This window comes from Dendrobates tinctorius, unplaced genomic scaffold (genome assembly GCF_039654945.1).
Source record: "Dendrobates tinctorius isolate UK_male_01 unplaced genomic scaffold, ASM3965494v1 ptg000114l, whole genome shotgun sequence".
Lineage (NCBI taxonomy): Eukaryota > Metazoa > Chordata > Amphibia > Anura > Dendrobatidae > Dendrobates > Dendrobates tinctorius.
In genome coordinates this window covers 8,736,108-8,762,477 of record NW_027361782.1, presented here as the reverse complement: position 1 = coordinate 8,762,477, position 26,370 = coordinate 8,736,108, and positions in this window count along the sequence as shown.

Sequence of the window (26,370 nt, the reverse complement as noted above, 5' to 3'; positions counted from 1 at the left end):
TGTGTATGTCACGGGATTGGCATCCGCACCGTCACAGCTACAGCCACAAAATTTGGCACAGTCACACGTCTGGACCCCGAGAGCGTCATAGGCTATGTTGTGAGGCGAAATTTAACCCCGCGCGTTCCAATTCACCAAACAATTTTGCCCCATCTACATAATGGGGAAAAAGTGAAAGGAAAAGTGTTGGAGGCAAATTGACAGCTGCCAGATGTGAACAAGGGGGACTTAAAGAATGAGAGTGATGGTGCCAAAGAGTATATACTGTACAGTTGCTAAGGTGGGGCCCTGACATGGGATACTCACCACACACGGGGATATAAACACACACACAAAATGTGCCACACACTACCACGTGCTTCAACACATATACCACCCTCAGCACACATTTCACCACACATGCACCAACCTCACCACATAAAAGTCGAAACACAAAAGTCACCACTCAAAACTCGCCACACTGTCCCAGAGCTGTTTAAAAGATGAAAAATGAGCTGTGATTGGTTGCTATCAGCAACAGTTTTCTTTGTAGACAATTGTGGTAACAGAGGCCTATTATTCTTATCATTTCTATGGTGTTATCGTCCTTCTGTAAAGCTGGAAATAACACAATTTATTACCGTGCCAACACAGACCACCCTCTGACACAGACTGCAGGGGGAGCCCAGTATCACACAGGATAAGATTAGATACACGGCTCAGCAGTCAGTATCACAGGATAGGAATATATACACGGCTCAGCAGACAATATCACACAGGATAGGATTAGATACACGACTCAGCAGTCAGTATCACACAGGATAGGATTAGATACACAGCTGAGCAGTCAGTAACACACATGATAGGATTAGGTACACGGCTCAGCAGTCAGTATCACACAGGATAGGATTAGATACACAGCTCAGCAGACGGTATCACACAGGATAGGATTAGATACACGGCTCAGCGGTCAGTAAAACACGATAGGATTAGATACACAGCTCAGCAGAAATATTCCACAGGAGAGTATTAGGTACACAGCTCAGCAGACATTATCACACAGGATAGGGTTAGACACACAGCTCAGAAACAGGATGTGCCAAAGAAGAGGACAGTTTCATTCCAAGAATTCCACTCATTCCATCTGATTTGGTTTTTTATTTTAAACGCCTCCAGTTTCCAGTTCAACTGCTATTTGCAATGTCCATTAACAATGCTCAGGGACAGTCCTTGAAAGTAGTAGGGATCGATTTGCAATCTCCATGCTTTTCTCATGGTCAACTTTACGTGATCTGTTCAAGAGTTGGAACCACCAAAAATTAGTTCATCTATGCACCGAAAGGAAAAACCAAAAATGTTGTTTATCTAAAGGCTCTTGAATGAGTTGAAAATAAAATACTTTCAATACTTGGGTAATCATTTAGTTAATTTGTGTTGCAAATCTGTAGTGTTGAATATATGATGTGAAATGTTTTTATGTGCAATATAATCATTATAATTTTTTATAACTAACCACAGTTGGTTACTACGCCCATGCAATGCCGGGCTCTTCAGCTAGTAGATAATAGATATGCAGATAATACATAATAGATAGACAATAGATAGATAACACAGGTCAACGAAAAAAATTTTTTTTTCTGGTGTCCAAAATATTTTAATGAATTTGGGGTATTTTTGGGGTGCTGATTCTGAATATGTCATCAGTTTTGCCAGATTGGCTCAAGTTTTTGAGATTTTTGGTATCTTATTTATAGCACTTGTTGGTAAATGCGACGCATCATCTCATTAATTTCTTTGGATTAGTACTTGAACTGAGCAGTTCTCAATATAGTTTTGTGTTAATTAGTGTTCTAAAAGTTTGTTCATAGCTTGATTTTTGCACTAACTTTATGTTGTTGTCTGTTTTCCAGTGAAAAGCATGAACTCATCATGAAGAAGTTGTCTTAACGATCCAGACTCATTCTGTTACATTTGTGGTGAATATACACTGCCAAAACATAGAAGAAACATAACACACTTCGTAAAAAAAGTGTATTTTGCCTATTTTGGGGTTATGCTTGGGGACCAAGACAAGTTTTGGGCACCACACATAGTGTGCAAAGCATGTATCGAATTATTACGAAAATGGAGCAAAGGACAAAGAAAAAGCTTCAAATTTGGTGTTCCAATGGTGTGGAGAGAGCCAAAAAATCATCATGATGACTGTTATTTCTGTGCAGTGCAAGTGCAAGGATTCAATAAGCATAAGAAACGAAAATGGGAGTAACATGGAATCTGCAAGAAGGCCTGTCCCTCATTGTGAAGATGTGCCTGTACCTGTGTTTACCATAAATAACAGTCATCATGATGATTTTTTGGCTCTCTCCACACCATTGGAACACCAAATTTGAAGCTTTTTCTTTGTCCTTTGCTCCATTTTCGTAATAATTCGATACATGCTTTGCACACTATGTGTGGTGCCCAAAACTTGTCTTGGTCCCCAAGCATAACCCCAAAATAGGCAAAATACACTTTTTTTACGAAGTCTGTTATGTTTCTTCTATGTTTTGGCAGTGTATATTCACCACAAATGTAACAGAATGAGTCTGGATCGTTAAGACAACTTCTTCATGATGAGTTCATGCTTTTCACTGGAAAACAGACAACAACATAAAGTTAGTGCAAAAATCAAGCTATGAACAAACTTTTAGAACACTAATTAACACAAAACTATATTGAGAACTGCTCAGTTCAAGTACTAATCCAAAGAAATTAATGAGATGATGCGTCGCATTTACCAACAAGTGCTATAAATAAGATACCAAAAATCTCAAAAACTTGAGCCAATCTGGCAAAACTGATGACATATTCAGAATCAGCACCCCAAAAATACCCTAAATTCGATGAAATATCTTTGGCACCAAAAATGCTGTTGACCAGTGTAATAGATAGATAGATAGCTAATAGATAGATAATAGAATCGAAGAGTTGGAAGGGACCTCCTGGGCCATCTGGTCCAACCCCCTGCTCAAAGCAGGATTCGCTAAATCATCCCAGTCAGATGTCTGTCCAGCCTCTGTTTGAAGACTTCCATTGAAGGAGCACTCACCACTTCTCGTGGCAGCCTGTTCCACTCATTGATCACTCTGTCAAAAAGTTTTTTCTAATATCTAATCTGTGTCTCCTCCCATTCAGTTTCAGATAGATAGAAAGATAGAGAGATACAGTAAATAATAGATAGATAAATAATGTTAAAAGTGTATATATACACACATTATATATACAGTCTGCACAGACAATATGATGCAGACAGAGGATTTTCTTCATTGATATAATATTCTTTGAAGTTTTCTCTTCTGTGAAGTAGCCATAAATAAAGTACGGTAACTTATTTCCATACTACCTTTTATTTCATGACTCTTATGTTGGGTTTTGGTTCCATACATCAAAGAGAACGCAAAAATCCGCCTTCAGGATTATGTGAGCGGGGACAAGTCCCAGAGTCTCCTGCTCTTCTGTCACTGTTTTCTGAGATATTTGTGTCCCGTATTTTGTTACAGTGTTTCATCTTTTTTTTACATGGAAACATTGGACAAAAAATTAAACAAATACAATGGATATCAGTAACTGTCTGCTGAGATGTCTATCCAATTCTATCATATGTGATATGGTCTGCTGAGCTGTGTATCTAATCCTATCCTGTGTGATACTGACTGCTGAGCTGTGTATCTAATCCTATCCTGTGTGATACTGACAGCTGAGCTCTGTTATCTAATCCTATCCTGTGTGATACTGACTGCTGAGCCATGTATCTAATCCTATCCTGTGTGATACTGTCTGCTGAGCTGTGTATCTAATCCTATCCTGTGTGATACTGACTGCTGAGCCGTGTATCTAATCCTATTCTGTGTGATACTGACTGCTGAGCTGTGTATCTAATCTTATCCTGTGTGATACTGACTGCTGAGCCATGTATCTAATCCTATCCTGTGTGATACTGACTGCTGAGCTGTGTATCTAATCCTATCCTGTGTGATACTGACAGCTGAGCTCTGTTATCTAATCCTATCCTGTGTGATACTGACTGCTGAGCCATGTATCTAATCCTATCCTGTGTGATACTGTCTGCTGAGCTGTGTATCTAATCCTATCCTGTGTGATACTGACTGCTGAGCCGTGTATCTAATCCTATCCTGTGTGATACTGACTGCTGAGCTGTGTATCTAATCCTATCCTGTGTGATACTGACTGCTGACTTGTGTATCTAATCCTATCCTGTGTGATACTGACTGCTGAGCCGTGTATCTAATCCTATCCAGTGTGATACTGACTGCTGAGCTGTGTATCTAAACTTATCCTGTGTGATACTGACTGCTGAGCCATGTATCTAATCCTATCCGGTGTGATACTGTCTGCTGAGCCGTGTATCTAATCCTATCCTGTGTGATACTGTCTGCTGAGCTGTGTATCTAATCCTATCCTGTGTAATACTGTCTGCTGAGCTGTGTATCTAATTCTATTCTGTGTGATACTGACTGCTGAGCCGTGTATCTAATCCTATCCTGTGTGATACTGACTGCTGAGCTGTGTATCTAATCTTATCCTGTGTGATACTGACTGCTGAGCCATGTATCTAATCCTATCCTGTGTGATACTGTCTGCTGAGCCGTGTATCTAATCCTATCCTGTGTGATACTGACTGCTGAGCTGTGTATCTAATCCTATCCTGTGTGATACTGTCTGCTGAGCTGTGTATCTAATCTTATCCTGTTTGATACTGACTGCTGAGCCGTGTATCTAATCTTATCCTGTGTGATACTGTCTGCTGAGCCGTGTATCTAATCCTATCCTGTATGATACTGACTGCTGAGCCGTGTATCTAATCTTATCCTGTGTGATACTGACTGCTCAGCTGTGTATCTAACCCTATCCTGTGTGATACTGTCTGCTGAGCTGTGCATCTAATCCTATCCTGTGATACTGTCTGCTGAACCGTGTATCTAATCCTATCTTGTGTGATACTGACTGCTGAGCTGTGTATCTTATCCTGTCCTGTGTGATACTGACTGCTGAGCCATGTATCTAATCCTATCCTGTGTGATACTGACTGCTGAGCCGTGTATCTTATCCTATCCTGTGTGATACAGATTGCTGAGCTGTGTATCTAATACCATCCTATGTGATACTGTCTGCTGAGCTGTGTATCTAATCCTATCCTGTGTGATACTGACTGCTGAGCTGTGTATCTAATCCTATCCTGTGTGATACTGACTGCTGAGCCGTGTATCTAATCCTATCCTGTGTGATACTGACTGCTGAGCTGTGTATCTAATACCATCCTATGTGATACTGCTTCCTGGAACCATTTGTCAATATGCAAAGTAAGATAATAATGATCCTAATGGGAAATCATCATTATGATTTTTATATATTGATTTAAGTAAAAAAAAAAAATTCCCCGAAGGCATCCACATCTTTTACAGTGTATGTCTCACAGATTATTATTGTTAGTATTTATTTATATAGCACCATTGATTCCATGGTGCTGTACATGAGACGGGGTAACATCAAAATTCAAATATCACTTACAGTAAACAGACTAACAATGACAGACTAATACAGAGGGGAGAGGACCAGGCCCTTGTGGGCTTACATGCTACAGGATGGTGGGGGAGGTAGGTTGGGGGCTGCAGCAGCTCTGGTAGTGGTGAGGTGGCAGTGTGGTTATTGCAGGTTGTAGCTTTCCTGAAGAGGTGGGTTTTCAGGTTCCGTCTGAAGGATCCGAATGAGATGGATAATCGGACGTGATGGGGCAAAGAATTCCAGAGGATAGGGGATATTCGGGAGAAGTCTTGGAGGCGATTGGGTGAGGAACAAATAAGAAGATGGGGGATGTAGAAGCAGTGGAGGACCTGCTAGATACATAGGTTTGTCTTGCAAGCCTTGGGAATTCCATGACTTTTGGAGCAGCCCCTTCCCTGATTTCCCCTACCTCCAACAGAGTCACCTACTGCTGAAAAAAGACGGCACCTCCAAAAATCATACATTGATCTAATGCCTCTCGGCAAAACCATATATATCTGAATATGAGGTTTTTAGTTTAACATTCTGGTCAGACTCTATGAAGCCCACTGCCACGTTATGGCAAACCTCATAGTGGGTCCTACTGCCCTAACGGAGCGGAACCACACGCTGACCACCGCCACAGCAGCCATGCACCGGCAGGGCAGACGGCCCGGAGTCTCCAGACCATGCCGCACTACCAGCACGAAACCACAGCAACAATGCACCGGCAGGGCAGACGGCCCGGAGTCTCCAGACCATGCCGCACTACCAGCACGAAACCACAGCAACAATGGCCTCCACACAGCACCAACACCAAAGGAAAGGAGTCGCCATCGCCCCCACGGAGCGGAGCCGCACAACGACCACCGCCACAGCGGCAATGCAGCAGCAGGGCAGACAGACTGTTGTTTCACAGCACCCATGCTGCAAGTCCCCATGACTCCAGACCGCGCTGCTCCATCAGCACAAAACCACAGCAACACCCAGTGCCCAGTCAGCCATATGTAACGCTCCTGGCCATGTTTGCTTGTCACCCCGGCAGACATAGAATTTTTTAAGGAACGGGTGATGTTGCCTGCGACATGCTGGTGTAGCGCAAGACCCCTAAAATATAACTTTTGGTTAGATAAAGCTAAAATTAATGTTCCAAATTATAGACAAATAAAAGCAAATGTATAGGGGAAATGGGTATTTATCAGGGAGAAATAAAAATTACAATGTATCCTAGTAGACCCTATTAGGTCACGACGGCTCTCCCTGATGTCCCTTTTAATCCCTATCATGGAAAAAATGTCCCAATACACCCTGTTACCCGTTAGTGAGCTGGGTAAAGCTACACCAAAAAATTGCAAAAAATATTATAAACAGAGAAAATGCTTCTGCACGTATACCACTGTCAGTATCAAGAATCTGATAAGTAGGCAATGATAATAATTTGGTAGAAAACCCACTAATAATTGTGTGTACGATCAAGCAATAACATTAGTTATCCTATTTCTGACACAGAAAATCCTAAATGACAAGAGTATGTAACAATACCCATGATTGCAGAAAAAGGGGGATACTGAAAAAAATGTGGGTAGGCAAGATGCAAGAATCATGTACTCATCTGATTGTCCTATTGGGGTTTGTCAGCTCAGTGGCAGGGATTCCTATTATGTTCAAGCTTCAATCAGGCACCATCCATAATCTATATATATAATTGTCTTTTCATGTCTGTCTGTAACCGAAATCTTGCATCGCTGATTGGTCGCGGCAGTTAGGCCGTGACCAATCAGTGACAGTCGCTTAGTCATTGCGGCAACATGGCCGCATCGCTTATTGTACAGGCACATTACAGCCGTTAAAGGCATCACTGCTGCGTCGCTCATTACACAGGCACTGTCCTGTACATATACAATACATTAGGTAAGAGCAGAACAGTGACTGCAGCTCTGGGTGTAACAGGAGTACATTAGGTAACAGCAGAACAGTGACTGCAGATCTTGGTGTAACTTGCGCACAATACATTAGGTAAGAGCAGAAAAGTGACTGCAGCTCTAGGTGTAACTGGAGTACAGTACATTAGTTAAGAGCAGAACAGTGACTGCAGCTCTGGGAGTAACTGGAGTACAATACTTTAAGTAACAGCAGAACAGTGACTGCAGATCTGGGTGTAACTGGAGTACAATACATTAGGCAACAGCAGAACAGTGACTGCAGCTCTGGGTGTAACTGGAGTACACTACATTAGGTAATAGCAGAACAGAGACTTCAGCTCTGGGTGTAACAGGAGTACATTAGGTAACAGCAGAACAGTGACTGCAGATCTGGGTGTAACTGGAGTACAGTACATTAGGTAACAGCAGAACAGTGACTGCAGATCTGGGTGTAACTGGAGTACACTACATTAGGTAACAGCAGAACAGTGACTGCAGCTCTGGGTGTAACTTGAGTACAATATATTTGGTAAGATCTGAACAGTGACTGCAGCTCTGGCTGTAACAGAAGTATAATAAATTAGGTAAGAGCAGAATGGTGACTGCAGCTCTGGGTGTAACTGGACTACAGTACATTAGGTAAAAGCAGAACAGTGACTGCAGCTCTGGGAGTAACTGGAGTACAATACATTAGATAACAGCAAAACAGTGACTGCAGCTCTGGGTGTAACTGGAGTACAATACATTAGGTAACAGCAGAACAGTGACAGCAGCTCCAGGTGTAACAGGAGTATAATACACTAGATGGTGGACCAATTCTATCGCATCGGGTATTTTAGTGTCTCTGTTTAAATAAAAAATAGTTATATACTCACCTTTCAACGGCCCCCGGACTCTGTCCCTCCTCTCTCCAGTAATGCTTAGCTTCTCGCAAGAGCGCGACGTCATCAGCGGTGTTTCGTGCAAAGTATTACTGGAACCGGAAGATGCCGGGAGCGTGGAGAGGAGAGAAAGAGTCCGGGGGCCGTCAGAAGGTGAGTATATCACTATTTTTTATTTTAACAGAGACTCTAGAATACCCAATGCGATAGAATCGGGCCACCATCTAGTTAGATCATATGTAGCAACATCCCATTTGCATCTAGTGGACCCGTCTGCGCAGTGTTTTGTCACACTGCCTTCATTTTTTGAGTGATCCATGCATATACTATACACAGTATATACGGTTTTTTTTGCATCTGTGATAGGTGCATTATATTGACCTGGTAGGCAGTATCTATTGTATTAACCCTATAAGGACCAAGACTCTTTATATGTTAATGACCGAGCCTCATTTTCCAAATCTGACCAGTGTCAGGTTATGTGGTAAAAACTCTGGAATGCTTTAACGGATTTTTTGTTGACATGTTGGTATTTGTCAGTGGTAAATTTTGGTTGATATGATTTGCATTGTTTTATGAAAATATCGAAAAATTTGTAAATTTTTTAAAATTTAGCAATATTCAAATTTTTATGTCCTTAAATCAGAAAACTATACCAGCCCCTGTTGTGCCTAAACAGTGTAAACCCCCCCACAAGTCACCCCATTTTGGAAACTACATCCCTCAAGGAATTTATCTAGTGGTGTGGGGAGAATGTTGAACTCACAAGTGCTTTGCAACATGTTAATACATTGGACCATAAAAATGAAAGATTAAATTTTGTTACCAAAAAATGTTTTAGCCCCGAATTTTTCATTTTCACAAACAGGAGAAAATTGACCCCAACCATTTTTATGCGATGTCTCCTGAGTACAGCAGTGCCCCATATGTGGTAAAAAACTACTTTTTAGTCACAGTGGAAAGCTGAGAAGTGAAGGAGTACCATATCAGAGTGCAGATTTGCCTGGAATGGTTTGCATGTGACATGTCTCATTGGCAGAGGCCCTGAGTTGTTAGGACAGCAGTACCCACAATAAGTGACTCCGTTTTATTAACTACACCTCTAAACGAAATCATCTAAACTAACACTACATGCGTTTCACAAAATGTTATACCAATGAGAGTTGAAAGAAAAAAAAATACATTTTTACCAATATAACGTTTTATCTGTAAATTTTTCATTTTTACTAGGAGAAATAGATAAAAATGACCACATAATTTGTTGCGCAATTTCTTGTGAACGAGGTAATAGCCCATATGTGACTGTACAGTACTGTTTGTCCACATGATGAGACTTGGGAGAACAATTTGACTCTTGGAGACCAAGTTTTCATAGAATAGTTTGCGGATTCCATATAAAGAGCTTCTAAATGCCAGACCAGCAGTCAATTGACCCTAATTTGGAAATTATACCCCATCTGGGAATTTATCTATAGGTGTAGTGATGATTTTGACTCCATGGGTGTTTTCCTTAAATGAGAAGCAATGGATATAGCTAAGTGAAAAGGCAAATATGCCACTGTAGTGCCCATACGTTGTAGTGCCCATACATTGTAGTGCTCAGTACCTTGGAGTGCCCATACATTGTAATGCACATATCTTGTAGGGCTCAGTATATTGCAGTGCCCATACATTGTAGTGCCCAATACATTGTAGTGCCCATACATTTTAGTGCCCAGGCCCAGGACATTGTAGTGACCAGTGCATTATAGTACACATACATTGTAATGCCCAGCACATTGTAGTGCCCATACATTGTAGTGCCCAGGATATTGTAGTGCCCTGGCCCAGTACATTGCAGTGCCCAGTACATTGTAATACCCATACATTGTAGTGTCCAGTACGTTGTAGTGCCCATACATTGTAGTACCCACAACATTATAATGCCCAGTACATTGCAGTACCCTTACATGCTCCCTGACAAAGAGTCAATGGTGAAATGAGGGTTGGGAATGCACCTCATCAACATCCATTTGTAATTACTAAAAAGCTTGCACTTTTTAACCACCCTTATTCATACATTGCGGGTTTACATCTACATTTTTATGCATTAGTGAAACCTCATGCACACAGCACAAAAGTGCTACAATTTTTGTGAAACTGTTCGTAGCAGGTTATATAGGATGACTCCTGCTTTACCTGGTGGTGTTCATGCTGATTGATCTGAACCTTTTGCAGGAGTGCTACTAAATAGGATTTGTATTAACTATCATTGAATATAGCCTGAACAGTGCAAGGATGGTCTATACCAGTGGTCCCCAACCTTTTTTGCACCAGGGACTGGTTTCAAGCAAGACCATTCTTCCATGGCCCGGCAGGGTGGGGATGGAGGTGTGGCAGGGGCGGGGCTTTGGTCATAAGGGGGCGGGGCTATGGACACGGTTGTAGTGTAGCAGTGCATACTTATAATTAAATAACATTTATAATGTGACTCAACTCACCATAGGTTTTGAATGAGTACTCCATCACCCCCTTCTCCCCATCATTGCCTTCACCCCATCACTCCCCTCTCCCCATCATTGCCTTCACCCCATCACTCCCCTCTCCCCATCATTGCCTTCACCCCATCATTGCCTTCACCCCATCACTCCCTTCTCCCCATCATTGCCTTCACCCCATCACTCCCTTCTCCGCATCATTGCCTTCACCCCATCACTCCCTTCTCCCCATCATTGCCTTCACCCCATCACTCCCTTCTCCCCATCATTGCCTTCACCCCATCACTCCCTTCTCCCCATCATTGCCTTCACCCCATCACTCCCTTCTCCCCATCATTGCCTTCACCCCATCACTCCCCTCTCCCCATCATTGCCTTCACCCCATCACTCCCTTCTCTCCATCATTGCCTTCACCCCATCACTGCCATCTTTCCATCATTGCCTTCATCCCATCACTCCCTTCTCCCCATCATTGCCTTCACCCCATCACTCCCTTCTCCCCATCATTGCCTTCACCCCATCACTCCCTTCTCCCCATCATTGCCTTCACCCCATCACTCCCCTCTCCCCATCATTGCCTTCACCCCATCACTCCCTTCTCCCCATCATTGCCTTCACCCCATCACTCCCTTCTCCCCATCACTCCCTTCTCCCCATCATTGCCTTCACCCCATCACTCCCTTCTCCCCATCATTGCCTTCACCCCATCACTGCTGTCTCTCCATCACTCCCCTCATGGCCTTCTCCTCATGTCCCCATCTCCTCCAGGGCCAGGCTACACAAACACAGACCAACACACACACACACACAGACATACATGTACACACACAGACAGACATACATACACACACACCACCTCTCTCCTCTCACCTGCCCACCGCCCGCGCTTCCTCGCTCTGACACAGCAGCGGCCACGCTCCTCTCTGTGTCAGTCAGAGACAGGAAGCGCGGGCGGCGGGCAGGAAGCTGGACGGGTCCTTGCAGATCCGCTCCTGCTATTCCCTCTTGCAGGCAGCGGAGCTGCTTGGATCGCTCCCTGGCCGCCGCTAAGAACTGCTGCGCGCCGCCCCTGCCCCCGCTACGCCACTGACCGCCCCTGGCTCCCCTTGTGTCCGCGGACCGTCAAGGGCACTGTAGCGGCCCGGTGCTGGGCCGCGGACCGGCGGTTGGGGACCCCTGGTCTATACAACCATACAACTAATGAAATGAAACTAATATTAGTAAGCGGTAGGATACAAATATTTGACAAATATCCACTACTTTTGTACTACTTTTCTACATTTGTTGTTTTGTTTGATACGTGTACGTGGTACACCCCTTCTATTTTAGTTGAACTCCAATTCATGTTGCAATGTTTTCATTGCATGACCGCATTATTTAACAAAGATTATTTATGATTAAATATACTCTGTGGTATCCTGGGCCTAATTATGCCTCTGATTTTGTGGTAGAGTTGCTAGATTTGAATTTCTGACCACATTATTAATAATGGCTACACATGGGAAATTGTTGCAACCATTTTCCTCCTTTGTTCAAATGTTGGCAAATTTTACACTGTCCTTTTATGATTTGTTCACAGAGTGCAAGTTTTGAAGGTTTATAACTTGTGTCTTCCATCTCTTAGCTCCTCTCAGCAGATTTAGGACCACATCAGAGTTGAGCCGTACTTTCATGTGGTTATAAATCAGCTGAGAGGAGCTCAGAAGAACTTTATGAGTCTTGTCCTCTCCCATCAGGAGGAGCTTTAGCCACTCTATAAGGCAAATAGTGCAACACTTCTAATTAAACCCAATTGTTAAATTGATTTTTATCCAAAAATTCACGTAATTAAGGGGAAAAATAAACATTATCCCGCGTGTCCATATCCTCTAAAGTTAGGGATGAATTTCTATTGCAATACTTAAAAATACCTTTCTGATAGGTTGCAATTCACTACATAGAAAGCAAACAATGACTCCAAAAGCAATTTATTTCTGTGTGGAAGATCTCGGAAGGACGGCTTCCCCTATATAGAGTGATGATGACATAATGAAGAAGATGATGAAGATGACCTGGACCAGGCTTGAATTGCTCTGACAGATCAGATTGTGAGCAGTTGAGTTGTCAAATTAGCGCTGTTCGTGTATAAAGAGCACGGAGTGTGAACATTGCTCCGGACAGAGGTGCAGCTGCCATCACATCACCACATCACAATGACAGGTTTATTGCATTCCTCCTCCATAAAGTCAGGGTGACGAGCGTAGCATTCACCTGTCCGGGCTCCTAATTTACCTCCTCTTATCAGTCTCGACATTATCCACAAAGGCAGATCCTAATGGTTGCAGGAGAATCTGCTGCAATCTCTATTCCATGGCCCTGATACTGATTGTTACCAGGCCAACCAGTAAATATCTGCACTGGGGTACAGCGGTAAAGGCCGTAGCTGGACCCGTTTATCCCAGAGAGATCCCAGAGAGTCTAATTTTTAAGATTTTCCTTAAGAAAATGTAACAAAATGGTGGCCTCTCATCTCGCCACCTTAGCCCCCATCAGCTCCTCTGGTAGATCCCTCCAACACCACACTCGTTGCACTCTGTGGCTCTTCCAAGACTCTACACCTGAGCCTCTGGTGCCACATAGGGTTGTGACATCATGACTTGAGAGTGGTGCTGACGAGGTCTTGGGGGACACAAAGTGTGATGTGCCAAAGGCCTCTTTGACACCAGAAGAGCTGCAGAGGATGTTTCATGTGCAGTGCTGGAAGGGGCTGTGCAGCAGGCTGGAGAGGGGTTGTGGCAAAGGGACAGGAAAGTGACAATGTGAGTATTTTATTTTTCACCCTATATTTTTTTGCTCTGGAGTCAGTGTAATAAAGAAGATTTCAACACCGTATCAACAAAAGCCGCTGCCATAGTGCCGCCTCCCTGCTGCTCCCCCACACTCTTCGCTTACATCGCTACATCTACGGTGATGTCACTGTCCACATCACATGACCCGTCCAGCCAATCACTATCCTCAGTATTGATGACAAGATAGTGGGGGTGCAGGATTGGCTTCAATGGTAACATGATGTGGAGCGTGACATCACCGCAGCTGTAAACCAGTGAGGGGCAGCAGGGAGGCAGCACTGGAGCAACAGGGGCTTTAATAAGTGAGTATTAATCAGAATATCATTACTATGCCCCGCTGCCGCCTTTACCGCATTTTTACCTAATCTCAGACAGAGGATCCCTTTAGAATTTGTTCACAGGTTTCGCAACATAAAAATCAAAATCAACTAAAATGTCAGCTACAAATATAACTGAAGTTTTTCATGAGATGAAACCTTCCAAGAAAAGAATACTTTTCCTCCACAATGTAAGAATAATCCATAAAATCTAATAATAGCGTGAAATACAGAGACTGTATGAGGAGGCAGGATAGGCACGCGCCCGTCAGTCCCCGCCAGCCCTCCACATGTGGGTGCGCGGAGCCCGGCGTCATTGCAGGACCAATTCAGATGATTTACAGTCAGTCTCATGTTCCAGGAAGAATCGCCAGCAATTACAAAACCTTTTTCTTTTCCATCTTAAACTTGGTAAAATGGATCCAGCGAGGTCCCGAGTTCAGCCGCTCAATTAGGAATAAAATTAATGAAATGCAGCTGCTGTTACTGCTCCTCTCTCTGGCGTGTAACCACTCACTTCTCTGGCCGTACAATATCCATACAATTAAATCCTGCCTGACAGACTATAAAACACCAGGCTTGTCCCGGAAAGTAAATTGCATGTTGTGTGGGAATCGATTGACATTGAGCCGATCATAAGATGCTGCGCTTGTTGCCTTCCCATGATTTCCTCCTCGCCAGCGGTTACACCGAGCCAAGCTTCCGTTTTATGGACGCTGCTATTTGCGCCACTTATGGACCTGTCACCAGGAATATATCTGTACGCGGGTGCGAGCGTTCACCTGCCGCTCCGAAGAACAATGGATGAGGCGCGTGCAGAGCCGGGACGCCATCCCAGCTCAGCATCCATGTTATTATCCATTTTCACATCATTTTCTAGTAGAATAGTCTGTTCTCATGGGACGATGGGAAGAATATTCTCCTCTGCGCTATTCATGATGGAAATGATCTTACAAGTGGTTACATTGCAGCGAGCAGAGATAAGGAATGGTCAGCGCTCTATCTCTTAATATGCGGATTATGTCTGCGACTCTGGCGGAAGATATTTTATATGCAATGATTGAGGTGACGTTCTGTGCACGGAAGGTCACCGGTAACAGGAGAAAACAATGTGATGTAATCAGGCCTGACCCCAAGCTCTACGACTGCTGTACAAAGCCTTCTATTAAAGCTACAGAGCAGCAAAATTAATTCAATTCAGATATGCCAGGTTCATCTAATTTTTCTCAAAATTTAAATTTGCAGTGAACTGATTCATTGCAAATATGTACAGCAAAGCCTCCAAATGCCCAGAAAAGACGTAGATGTGTGTAACACTGTGAGGTCCCCTAGTATTGCATGGGACATTTTTCTAGCTTTTTAACGCAGACCCAGCCTAAGGCCAAATAAAGTCTGAGTACAGACCAAGATGCAGGGACTGGCCGAGGGTCTCCGTGTCTGAACACATAAACAGTGGGGGAAAAAAGTATGCGATACACTGACCATTTTGCAGTTTTTCCACCTACATAGAAGGGAGAGGTCTATAATTTTTTATAGTAGGTACACTTCACCTGTGAGAGACAGAATTTAAAAAAAAAAATAGAAAATCACATTGATTGTAGGATTTTTAAATAATTAAATTGCATTTTTAGGCATGAAATAAGTATTTGATCACCGACCAACCACCAAGAATTCTGGATCTCACAGACCTGTTACACAAACTATGAAGTTTTTTTTTTTGTGTGGGAAAAAAATCAGTGCAAAATAGGGTCTTATCCCATGGATACTTCAAATATCTGCTTAAATTATAACCTGATATATCCATTATTAGAGCAAAAATTATCATGGAGATGTCAGCTGCAGCCAGGCTCGGACTGGCCCATAGGGTAACAGGGGAATCCCTCGGTGGGCCCCTGTGCAGATCTGGGCCCCCAACCTCACTATATGTGTAGTACTTGGCATTATTCAATTGATTCTCTCTGTACAGAAAAAAGCAGCATCCCTTCATTCAGTAACCAAACTACCCAGTTTATTATTATATAGAGATACAGGTAAATTTGTGAATGAGGGTAGTGTAATATTTGCATGCAGGTGAAAAGTGGGCCCCCCCAAAGTCAATGTTACTGGTGGGCCCTTCACACCCCAGTCTGACACTGGCTGCAGCAGATCCACGGGTCAGCAAGTGACCATATCAAGCTTTGAATTAAATGAAAAAATATTGTGGATATTACCCACGCTGCTGAATAAAATTCCAATCCAGACGAGAAGAGTCAAAAATGGTGGTTTAGTTTTACACATTTCGAAGTATTCTATTACTTGTTGATCAGGAATTTACCACTTTTATACAGACACTAGAAAACGTAGCTGTTTAAATAGATCACTTTTTGAAGAAAACAGCGCCAATAAAGCCATATGACAAACAATGTCAAAGTTCAAAGAATCACCACATGATGCGGCACATGACATATATAAAAGACAATATAATAAATGTTAAGGTTAATAAATGAACATTATAATTTTTTTTATGTTTTGCAGCTTTAAGACCAGAAGAAAAGAAAAATAGAGAAAAAAGAGAAAATATTTTTGTTTTGGAAATCGTGGCGGAGAACCCACGCAGAAAAAAACTGGGAAGAAGATCCTTACAACTTGTCCAACCTGTTGAGATAATTTAATGGATGGAAATATGACAGGAAGAAAGAAACAAATTAGTGATCAAAAAGAAATATTATATAAAATTACATTTTGTATTAAAAATGAATTTAAATATATATATAAAAAATGGAATAATAAAAAAGTTTTTTACTTTCTTAAAAAAATCATGAATAAAATTATTTGGTTCTAGGTTCATGACTCTCTGAAATATTTGTAATATACAGGAAAAAAAGAGAGATATATATATTGTTTTAATGATAAGAAAAATTATTTTAAAATTGTTTTATGTATCAGTAGTAGAAAAACCGGTTATCGAAACAACTACAAAGTGCGATCTAGATCTTTCTAAGGTTGATACTTACAGGAGAGAAGCTGTATTCGTAAAGTAATCACATAATGAGTCCAAATAATTGAGTAAAGGTGGTGAAAAATCATGTACTAGAACCAAACAAATTACAGAAAGATAAAATATAATACTAGAGGCGCATTTTTAAAAGAAAGGGACCAACTGTGAAGAGACACAATACAAAGGTGATAGTCTGTGAAAAATTAGTTCCGCCTACATCTCTTAAGTAGAGATGAGCGAATATTTCAATATTCGGTTCGGATTACATTTGCCAAATTTGCAATATTCGCTGATTAATTTGTCAAATATTCATCAAACATAACCGAACGCCATTCGCCTTAATGGGAGGCAAAAACAAACGCATGCACAACACCTTCTAATGGCCCCAAATGCTGCCAACACATCAAATGAAGGACAGACACCAGGAAAGTGGCCTCAATTCACCCACAGTACAAATTGCAGCATGGAACTGCAGCAACCAGCCAGGCATAAGGTATCTGGGACAGCATTTACAGATTTCAATTGAATGTCACAGCAAGATGAGGTGGGTAAGGGATCGGTGTAGGCCTTGCTCATCTCAATGAAAATTAGGCGGTCTACACTTTCAGGGTACAGCCGGATGTTCTTATCTGTCAGGACACCACCAGCAGCGCTGAAGACACGTTCTGAGAGAACGCTGGTTGCCGTGCACGATAAAACCTCCAAGGCATGTGAGGTGAGCTCAGGCCACTCCTCCATTTTGGAAGACCAAAATGTGAAAGGGTCCAAACCCTCCCAGATAGTATTGACATTTAGTTCTAGACACTCCTGCTCCATCCTCTCCATTCGTTCACCATGTGTAAGACTTGGACTCTGTTGTGCTGGTGCATGAGTTGGTCTAAAAAAAAGTGTCAAAGGACTCACAGAAATTGCTTCTTCCACTTCCACCACTGCTGCTGCCGCTAAAGTTTTGGCTTTGACAAATTGATGTGCCGGAGGTTGGAAATCTACAGCTGTGATGCGAACTGTGTGTTTCACTGCTGTCTTGGGGAAAAGCTCTCTTAAGGTCGTATAAAAGTGTGTTTCAATATTCCAGCATTTGATGGTCCCTTTCTAGGGTGGGAATCATCTGGCAAAATTTGGTTTTATAATGAGGATCTAATAAAGTGACAACCCAATAGTCAGCATTATTCCTAATCATTACTATACGGGGATCATGTTGCAGATACTGCAGCAAGAAGGACACTCATGTGTCAGGCGCTACCATGAGGGCCGAGCCCATGTGTTGATGGCTGGGTAACAATGAGGCTAATTTCCTCAATGCCCTACCGCCAACCCCGAACAACAGAGAGGGGAGGATTATCCTCTTGCCCATCATTTTAGTTGCTTGCCCATCACTTCTTCCTCCTCCATTTGCTCCTTGGATCTTGCACCTTCAATAACAGTTTGTCTGTTATCACCAGCCCCCCTCGATCGCAGTAATCCATCCTCCCTTGGCACCTGCCTGTGTGACAACAGTCTTGAACTTTGAGATAATGTTATCCCTTCCGCAGCCTCCTCTGCTTCTTCTGGGACCATGATCTCCTCTCGCAGGCTATTCAAAGTCTGCTCCAGCATATAGATGACCGAAAAAGTGATGCTGATGATGGTGTCGTCAGCGCTAACCATTTAGTAGCCATTTCAAAACTGTGCTGAAGGGTGCAGACGTCCTTAATCTGTGCCCACTCTGAAAACATGACATGCGCCACCTCCATACTACGTTGGCCCAGGCTATACGACATGACATACTGCATCAGGGCTTGTTGCCATAGTTGCTGCAACATGTGCAGAGTGGAATTCCACTGTGTTGGAACAAAGACCTCTGTATCGATGCAAGTCGATGAGCAGAGGGGTGCGATCGCCAGAAATGAGCACACAGCTTACGTGCTTTCTGGAGCAGCTCACCCAAGCCAGGATAGCGGCTGAGAAAATGCTGTGCCACCAGGTTGAGGAGGTGAGCCATGCAAGGCACGTATAGAATCATAGATTGGTAGAGTTGGAAGGGACCTCTTGGGCTATCTGGTCCAACCCCCTGCTCAAAGCAGGATTCGCTAAATCATCCCAGACAGATGTCTGTCCAGCCTCTGTTTGAAGACTTCTATTGAAGGAGAACTCACCACCTCTCGTGGCAGCCTGTTCCACTCATTGATCACCGTCAAAAAGTTTTTTCTAATATCTAAACTGTGTCTCCTCCCATTCAGTTTCATCCCATTGCTTCTAGTCTTTCCTTGTGGAAATGAGAATAAAGATGACCCATCTACAATGTGACAGCCCTTGAGATATTTGTAAACAGCTATTAAGTCTCCTCTCAGTCTTCTCTTCTGCAAGCTAAACATTCCCAAATTCTGCAACCTTTCCTCATAAGACAGGGTTTGCAGACCGGTCACCATTCTGGTCGCTCTTTTCTGAACTTGCTCCAGTTTGCTGATGCCTTTTTTAAAATGTAGCGCCCAAAACTGGACACAGTATTCCAGATGAGGTCTGACCAAAGAGGAGTAGAGGGAAATAATGACTTCACGCGATCTAGACTGTATGCTTATGTTAATACATCCTAGAATTGCATTTACCTTTTTTGCTGCTGTGTAGTACTTTGCATTTTTCCCTGTTAAAAACCATTCTGTTAGTTGCTGCCCACTGCTCCAGTTTATTTATATCTTTTTGAATCCTCTCTCTCTCCTATGTAGTACAGTATTAGCTATCCCTCCTAGCTTTGTGCCATCAGCAAATATAATCAGTTTACCCTCAATTCCTTCATCTAAATCGTTGATAAAGATGTTGAACAATACAGGGCCCAGGACAGAGCCCTGTGGTACATTGAGACATTCTTCTAACTGGATGTTCAGCCATTTACGACCACTCTTTGGGTCCGATCACTAAGCCAGTTATGAATCCACCTAACAGTTGCCTTGTCCATTTCATACTTAGTCAATTTTTCAATAAAGATTGTGTGAGATACTTTGTCAAATGCTTTGCTAAAGTCAAGATATACTATATCTACAGCATTTCCCTGATCCACCCAATCAGTGATTCCATCATAGAAGGAAATTAAGTTAGTCTGACATGACTTATTAGTTACAAACCCATGCTGACTCTGTTTAATCACTTCATTCTTATCCAGGTACTTACATACATGTTGTTTAATAATTTGTTCAAAGATCTTTCCTGGTATAGAAGTCAGACTCACCGGCCTATTGTTGCCTGGGTCCACCTTCTTCCCCTTTTTGAAGATAGGAACAACATTTGCTCTTCTCCAGTCATCTTGGACTTCTCCTGTTCTCCAAGAATTTTCAAAGATTATGGAGAGGGGTTCAGAAATTTCTTCTGCTATCTCCTTCAGTACTCTGGGGTGTGATTCATCTGGACCTGGATGTCACGATCCATGCTGGATCAGGACTGATAAAAAGCACAGGTAACCTTTTTTTTCTTAAGCTGTGCTTGGGTTTGGTTTTTGCCCCCGGTGGCCATTAGGATTATTGCACTGTGGTGTCGTTTGTTCTAAGTTTGCCCCCGGTGGTGGTGAGCGTCATTGCACTCTGGTTTCTTTAGTTAAGTGCACATGATTATAATGCAGGTGTGATTGCTCTGGCTGCTATAAAAGAGTCACAGATGTTGCAATTAGTGTTGGTGATAGTGTTCATTTCAACCATCCTTGGTGGAGGAAGGAGCTGGAGAGCGTTCCTTGCAGCACTGTCTTAGCCCTGGTGTGGAAGGAGTCATAGGGGATTTCCTTGTAGCTCTGACAGAGCTTGGTGGCAGCGGTTCAGGAGGAGAGCTGCATTCTGGTGGTGGACTCTGGTGCCAGGAGCAAGAGCAACAGAGTAAAGCTAAGTGGTGTTTCCCTGTTTGTGTTTTTCCTTAGTGTGTATCAGTACAGCGGTGGGGCCAATGCCTGCACCACCCAGCTCCCTAGCAAGGGATAGGTGTAGGGTGTGCTAGGGCGACAAGTTCCTGATCGGCGCCCGGTGCAGAACCGGCATAGGGAACGTTAGGAGCGTTAGGGACACTGACTCAGGGGAGTGCAGGACGTCTCCACGTCCCATCAACCTATCGCAGGGCCCACCGTTATAACTGTTTCCCCTTTCTCTGTGTCTTGTTGTTTTAGTTACCGGCCTGTGGGCCGTGTCACGCAGGACAGTATCACGTGCCACGTCTTGTTTTAGTTACCGGCCTGCTGGTCGCGTTACACAGGACGTGTCATCGTGACATTATCACCAACCAATAACTTTTTTTTTCTGCTGAGCCATGGACCCAGTTCAGCCCTTTGCCCAAATGCTGCAGATCCTTACTAATGAGATTAGGGGGCTGCATAGAGGGTTGGTGCGGCAGCTGCGGCCTGTTGGTGGGCTCATGGGGCTTGGTTCAGGAACAGGCTCAGCCAGAACCCAAGATATCCCACCCTGACACATTTTCTGGAGGGAGAGATGAATTCTTGGTTTCAACAAGCCTGCAAACTATATTTCAGGCTGCGCCCTCGTTCATCAGGGAGAGAGGAGCAATGGGTGGGAATCATTATGTCCCTTCTTAAAGGGGATCCCCAATCCTGGGCCTTCTCCCTACCAGACGATTCTCCATCATTGGTGTCAGTGGACAAGTTTTTTGCGGCTTTGGCGCTTGTGTCTGGGGATCCTGATGGCATCGCCCTGGCGGAATCCTGACTCCGTAGGTGTAAACAGGTAGCCCGGGTTGCTGAGGAGTACTGCTCAGAGTTTAGGAGGTGGGCCACTAACACTCAGTGGAATGACCCTGCACTTAGGAGTCAATTTGTACAGGGTTTGTCTCCAAAGTTGCAGGATACTCTGGTGCAGTACTCTGCCCCCAGGTCGCTGGAGGCCGCCATGTCCCTTGCCATCTGGGTGGATAGACGCCTTAGGGAAAGACATATACAAAAAGTGCCCCCTGATGTCCTCGCTAGGGAGGAGAACCTACCAGTGCGGACGGAGGAACCCAGACAGCCCGGTGTTGTTGATACCAAAAAGGGGTGTCTGCGGCTCGTCGTGGTGGGGGGTATGCTTTTCCTGTGGGAAGCCTGGCCATTTTAAGAGAGCCTGCCCAGAGCATGCCAAGTCTCCAGATGAACCTAGGCAAGTAGGAGGCGCTAGTTTGTATTCGGAGCTGCCTACGGTTCGGGGAGTGGTGTCGGCATGTTTGCACTGTGGGCAGACTGGTCATGTCTTGAAGGCTTGCCCATTGTGCACCAAATTATCTGTTCCATCTGAGAAGCCGCATTCCCCTGGTCGCTTGGAGGGAGGCGACCAGGGAGTATACATTTCCTCCATTTTGTCCTCCCAAAGTACCATGTCAGCAGAGGTCTTGGCTGGCGGGGTATTGGAGGTGATACCGTTGCTTGTGGACAGCAGAGCAGGAGTCAGTCTGGTGGATGCTCGCTTTGTCCAGACTCATTGTCTTAGGTGTACGACGCTTGCCCAACCCATTAGTGTCGAGGGCAAAAAATCTGTTCCACTGAGCCAGGGGAGCTTGACCCAAGTTGTAGAGAATGTCCATCTGCGTATAGGACATCATGAGGAGTCCTTGTCATGCTACGTCTTGGAGGGAATGCCAGTATCTATTGCTTTAGGCCTCCCTTGGCTGAAAAGACACAACCCGGTAATAGATTGGCAGGTGAGGGAAGTGGTCAGCTGGGGGCACTCGTGTGAGGGCTGCTGCCTAGGAACTACTGTCTCTGCCGTCTCTCTTCAACGGACCCCTTCCTCTCTGGTGAGAGCAGCAGATGTGCTGCAGGAGAGTAGGGGCAAGTCTCAACCCTCGCCATGGGCCAACCCTGGGAGGCGCAGACCTCGTGGTGGAAGGGGTTGGAGGGTGGTGTACCCCTTGGTGAAGTGCAGGGGTGTGAGTGTGGTGACACAGGGGGACGCCTCTGTTGTCAATCCCAGAAAGAGTTCTCCAAATGGTGACAAACGAATGAGTGGCAATAAACATTCAGGTCCGGATATGTGTGTGAACGAGCGTGTATGGGTGGCCACCAAAAAACATCCAGTGGAAGTGTGCTGTAGAGTATTACCAGCTCATACCAAACATGCACATACACAACTCGTTCCCCAGGTCAGTGCTTCGGAGATGTGTGGTGCCTCCAGAACATACATTGCCAATCCCAGCAGGCTCGTTTGTCATCAACCTGACATGCAGGTAGTTGCTGGGATGAACTCTGGGTCTGGGCATCCCTGTTGTAGGTGGTTTCCTGATGAGGAGCGGTCTTGAGGGTCCAGAGGCCCCTCATTAAGGGGAGGGTACCGTCATGATCCATGCTGGATCAGGATTGATAAAAAGCACAGGTAACCTTTTTTTCTTAAGCTGTGCTTGGGTTTGGTTTTTGCCCCCGGTGGCCATTAGGATTATTGCACTGTGGTGTAGTTTGTTCTAAGTTTGCCCCTGGTGGTGGTGAGCGTCATTGCACTCTGGTTTCTTTAGCTAAATGCACATGATTATAATGCAGGTGTGATTGCTCTGGCTGCTATAAAAGAGTCACAGATGTTACAATCAGTGTTGGTGATAGTGTTCATTTCAACCATCCTTGGTGGAGGAAGGAGCTGGAGAGCGTTCCTTGCAGCGCTGTCTTAGCCCTGGTGTGGAAGGAGTCATAGGGGATTTCCTTGTAGCTCTGACAGAGCTTGGTAGCAGCGGTTCAGGAGGAGAGCTGCATTCTGGTGGTGGAGTCTGTTGCCAGGAGCAAGAGCAACAGAGTAAAGCTAAGTGGTGTTTCCCTGTTTGTGTTTTTCCTTAGTGTGTATTAGTACAGCGGTTGGGCCAGTGCCTGTGCCACCCAGCTCCCTAGCAAGGGATAGGTGTAGGGTGTGCTATGGCGACTGGTTCCTGATCCGTGCCCGGTGTGAAACCGGCATAGGGAACGTTAGGAGCGTTAGGAACACTGACTCAGGGGAGTGCAGGAGGTCTCCACGTCCCCTTTCCCTATCGCAGGGCCCACCGTTGTAACTGTTTCCCCTTTCCCCGTGTCTTGTTGTTTTAGTTACCGGCCTGCGGGCCGTGTCACACAGGACAGTATCACATGCCGTGTCTTGTTGTTTTAGTTACCGGCCTACTGGTCGCATCACACAGGACGGGTCATCGTGACACTGGAGACTTGAATTCATTTAGGTTAGCTAAGTGTTTCCTCACTATCATTCTGTTTATAGATATCCTGGTTTCTTCTATTCCCTTAATAGGACAGTGAAGAACAGTTGATGTTACATTTCCTTTCTGAGAGAAAACAGATACAAAATAGGAATTTAAAAGTTCGGCCTTCTCAACATCCTGTCTTAGGCTACTTTCACACATCAGGTTTTCGGCGTCAGGCGCGATCCGGCGTCGTGCCGGAACGCCGGATCTGGCAAATGTTTAGTAAAACCGGATGTGACGGATCCGGTTTTCTGCCGGATCCGTCTTTTTCTTGACAGACAAAACCGGATCCGTCTCATCCGGTTCATCCGTTTTTCTATCCGTTTTTCGACGGATTACGCCGGATCCGGTTTTTAAAATTGACCCTTGTGGCCTTCCGAACGGGATTGGCAACTGGAAAACTATATATAGCATGTTCCTACAGCCCTTCTTTGACAGGTTGTAGAGGAGAAAGTGCAGGTTGGAGAGAAGAGCAAGTTTACTGGCGAAGATGGATGTTGTCATTGGAAATATTTTGAAGAATTTGGCGGATTTTACAGCGGAGGCAAATCGTTTGAGGGTGATTGTTCTGGAGAAGGAGAGAGCGAGACAGCAGCGCATCAGGCATCGTAGACGACGTTTGTGGATCCACCCCATCACAGCCAAGAGAATGACGCGTGGGGTCTATTCTACACTATGCATGGACCTTCGACGAAACCCGGATAAATTTTTTGGATATGTTAGGATGAAAATGGAGAATTTTGATTACTTGGTGGAGCGCATTGCACACCTCATAAGAAAAGCGGACACCTATTGCCGCTTCTCCGTTTCACCCACAGAGCGTCTGATGGTGACTTTAAGGTAAGCCACATTTATTGGATATGATCGCATCAGAGCACACTTTCACTGCAATCTTGTTGGTGGTAATTTGTATCTCCAAGTGTTAGGTCAGTTTTGGTATGTAATGCTGTGATTTAAAACTAATTTATTGTTTGTTAATTCCCCACAGATTTCTTGCAACTGGAGAATCCCTTTCGTCACTGCATTTCCAGTACAGACTCGGGATTTCCACCATATCTGGAATTGTGAAGTACACATGCCGTGCACTGTGGGACTCCTTAGCTGAAGAGTTTTTACCAGAGCCCACAACAGAGAGGTGGATTGAAATTGCTGACAAGTTTCAACAGATATGTCAGTTTCCAAACTGCTTGGGCGCTGTGGACGGGAAACATATCCGCATTGTAAAGCCAGCTGGATCGGGATCGGAATATTTCAATTACAAGAAATATTTTTCAATTGTCCTCATGGCCATCGCTGACGCGGAATACAAATTTATTGCGGTTGATATTGGGGCCTATGGCCGCTCCAATGACTCTCAAGTTTTCAAACTGTCTGCCATGGGGCGTAAACTGTATGGAAACACCTTCCAGTTCCCACCACCTAGACCGCTGCCGCAAACATCTGGTCCACCTATGCCATTTGTCTGTGTAGGGGATAAAGCCTTCCAGCTGTCAGAACACCTTTTGAAACCGTACTCTAGCAGAGGATTGACAAGACCAAAACGCATTTTTAATTACCGCCTCACAAGAGCAAGAAGAATGGTTGAATGTACCTTTGGTATTCTGACAGCCAAATGGCGGGTCCTATTGACTGCGATCAACCTCAAGACAGAAACTGTGGACGAGGTGATCAAAGCGTGCGTGGTACTCCACAATTTTGTTATATGCAAGGAACCCATTTCCATTGAGGACACCTCTGAAGAAACCACCTTGCAAGATTACCATGACATTACCACTAGAAGTTCTGTGACGGTTTCAGTAATTAGGGACAATTTTGCACTATACTTTATGTCACTTCAAGGCAGAGTACACTGGCAGGATGACAGAGTGTGAAAGATCTGTGCCCTTAACCAAACTTGTGTACCTTCTGTACCAACAGTATATACCTTTGCCAACCAAAGTTGGCTATCTTGTCATGGTCTCTATTTTTAGCTTTAGGCCACAGGTGTGTACCTGGTTGTGTTTTATGCAAAGTATTTCACCTTTTAACAAAAGTTGTGTACATTGTTCGGAAATCACCAACAATAAACACAACTTTTTAGGTGAAATACTTTGCTTCAAACACAACCAGGAACACAACTGTGGCAAAAAGCTAAAATTTACCCACAGTTATATACCTAGTTTTGAATACCATTTCACCTTTTAAATACCCTGTATTTAACCTTTTTCGCCGCAGAAAGAAATGACAGACAACCAGTGTAAAATAATTTAACTTTTATTGAAAAATGTTTTTTTTAGTAAATTTTTTTAAAATTGTAATA